The sequence below is a fragment of the Herpailurus yagouaroundi genome, unplaced genomic scaffold (assembly GCF_014898765.1).
Source record: "Herpailurus yagouaroundi ecotype Mexico unplaced genomic scaffold, PumYag 163, whole genome shotgun sequence".
Taxonomy (NCBI): Eukaryota; Metazoa; Chordata; class Mammalia; order Carnivora; family Felidae; genus Herpailurus; species Herpailurus yagouaroundi.
Window position 1 is genome coordinate 56,311,942 of NW_024412404.1, and position 2,866 is coordinate 56,314,807.

The window sequence follows — 2,866 nt, forward strand, 5'->3', positions numbered from 1 at the left end:
GAAGAACCCTTAGTGATCATCTCTTTTAATATATAAAGAAACAGACTAAAAAAGATTAAGTAACTTGACTGAGGTCACTCGGAGCTGTCTAGTACAACTAACTCCCTAGGGGATATACTTAAATGGGCATAAGGATACCATACACAGAAAATAGGTAACATGCATGATGGTTATTCCTGTTTAAAAAGCAAAACGGCATCACATAGACTTTCCAGTACAACCTGGATAACACTATTCAAGGGCAAGAGGGCCTGGAATTAGGAAGTTGGAAGAGAGTGATGAAGGCTAGCCAGTAGCCACAGACCAAGACGGGGAGGCCAGCAAGGGAATGGAGAAGCAGGCCTGAGGTTCAGGAAGTCCGTAGCAAGAGCAAGGCAAGGCAGCTGTGGCAGGAGACTGGTGATGTGATACCTGCCGAGGACAGAACATTTACTCGCTTCACTCATTCTGCTCAGCCAGGCATCCATTTAGAGAGAGAGGGAGAAAGAGTCCAAGAGCAACTTTTCTTCAGGTTTTCTGTCTCCTAAAGATTCTGCTTGTTAACTCTGAATTTATAGGTAACCACCCCCTTCCATGGTATTAGTTAATGATTGACTGCTGTTTTCTGCTAAGCTGCTATTGGGCAGATTTTTCCAATAAATTTCACTTTAAAAGTGTTGTTTAACCCTTGCTGCACATTAGAATCTTCTGGGTAGCTGAGGAAAAAAATGCTGATGTCAGAGCCAACCCCAATTAGATTCTGATTTCATTAGTCTGAGGTCCTAGCGTTGGTGTGTTTGAAAAACTCCCCAGGTGATTCTAATAAGTAGCTAGGGTTGGAACCACTGATTTAAAACATCAGGAGAAGTTTCAATCAACTAGCCAATTGTTTTCAATTACAATAGCATTGTTTTCTTCACATCTGGCAATGTGATTCATTAAAAATAATGATATAATTTGTAGAACAAACTGTCATCATAGGGCTTTCTCATCACCTACTAATTTTTTGCTAAATAAAGTCAACATACGGCTGAATTCAACAGTAAATCTGAAAGTGATGATTTCACGGAACCTTATCTCCATCATCTTGTGTCTAAGTCACATCACAAAGATTTGCTCTAGTAATCACTCCTCTTGATCTTTATGTTGAAGACATCTGGGCAGTCCAGGATGCTTGGGGCTTATCAGAGATTCCAGACATTTTGCCATCAGGGATCTTTCTGTGCTATGGAAATTCAGCAGGGAAATCAGTGTGGGCTGGAATAATTAGTAATGTGGAATTCCTTGCTGCTTTGGGGCCCTCTCACTTTTATCTAAGCAGAAGGTTAAAAGTATTGCTTTCCTTTTCTTATCTCCTACCTCATTTTTTCTTCTTTCCTTCTAAAGCGTTACAGAATACAAGAGATAGGACTAGCAAAAGTCACAGATTTATAAAACGCAATGTAATTAAAAGTCATTGAGTTCAGAGGCACCTGGGTGGCTCAGTTAGTTAAGCAATTGACTCTTGATTTCGACTCAGGTGATGATCTCAGGTTTCATGGGTTTGAGTCCCATGTAGGACTGTATGCTGACCCTGCAGAGCCTGCTTGGGATTCACTCTCTTTCTGCCCCTCCCCTGCTCTTGCTTTCTCTCAAAATAAACGGCTAAACTTTAAAAAAGAAAAGTCATTTAGTCCAACCACCATCTGAGACCAAGAGACCTTGCCAAGATTACACACTAGATCATGCCTGGAGCTGGAGCTGACCTGGGTACCTGACTCCCAAGCCGCATTGGGTTCAAGATACCACCTGACCTTTCAAAATAGCTCAAAGATATTCTGGAGGGCTTCCACCCTCCACCAGACATCTTATCCTTGTCAAACTAGATCCCTTTCACTCCACTAATCGACATATTTTTTGATGCCTTCTCAGACCCATCCTGCTTAATTCGGGACATGATCTCTTCTGAACTTTGCTGCCTTCTTCCTCGCTATTTAGAGCCCTATGCTAATACTTGTGTATTTTCTATTTTTACATGCTCCTTGATGTGCATTTATTGGATACCTGCTGTTGTCAAACGTCACAAGGTACTGAGAGTAAATACAAAACAGAGAACGGCCCTGCTCAGCGGAGGGTCTGGCTGGGGCTAGACCCCAGTAACCATCGTCTTGGGTCGCTTTTCCCGGCTCTGCTGGTCCGGGTCTCTGCGGCTGCTCAGGCACAGGGGGGGAGGGGGTGGATGTACGGATGTGAAAGGAGCTAGCACGGGAGGGAAGACCCCACGAGGAGCCAGCATGGGAAGAAAAACCCCACGAGTGAGCTTCTGCTCCACGGGCCACAGGGCAGGTCAGCCATCCCCTAACTCGGTCAAGCCCGGGTTCTGCCCGCTTTCGCCCCAGATGGGAAGGCGGGCCCGCCAGGGGAGGGGCCTGGGAAGAGCGGGCGGAGGGGTGAAGGAGGGGGAGAGGAGGGAGAAGGAAGAGCCTGAGGGGAGGAGCCAGGAGAAGAAACCCCGGTGAAGCTGGAGGAGAGGGCGGTGGAAGGGACAGGAAGAGGAGCCGAGAGGAAAAGGCGCGCGGAGGAGACAGTGAGGAGGAGGAGCCTGGGAAAAGCCGGGGGAGGAGCCAGAAAAGAGGGTGGAGCCTGGAGCCGGGGGAGGTGCCAGAGGCGGGGCCGGGAAAGAGGCGGAGCCGAGGGAGAGGCCTCCAAGGCCACCGCCGCGGCCGCCGCCGGTGCGCGTTCTTCTCCCGCGGGCCTGGCCGCCGGGGCGTTCCCTCAGCCGCCGTTCCTCGAGGCGTGGGTTCTGGCGGCCCCAGTCGACTAGTACGCCCCGCGCGTCCCCCGCGGGTCGCCGCCGCCGGGGCCGGGGGCCGCGGAGACCTGGGCGCGCCCGGCCGCCGCCGCTGCC

At 49.5% G+C, this 2,866-nt stretch overlaps 1 protein-coding gene across 2 annotated transcripts in view; it reads left to right on the top strand.

The window, feature by feature from the left end:
• Window positions 1-2,820: 2,820 nt before the first annotated feature.
• INPP5F (inositol polyphosphate-5-phosphatase F) overlaps window positions 2,821-2,866 on the top strand; it is a 90,812-nt gene continuing 90,766 nt past the window's right edge. For both annotated transcript variants that reach the window (XM_040486620.1, XM_040486622.1), the window contains exon 1: window positions 2,821-2,866. The gene's annotated coding sequence lies outside the window, so the exon portion shown is untranslated.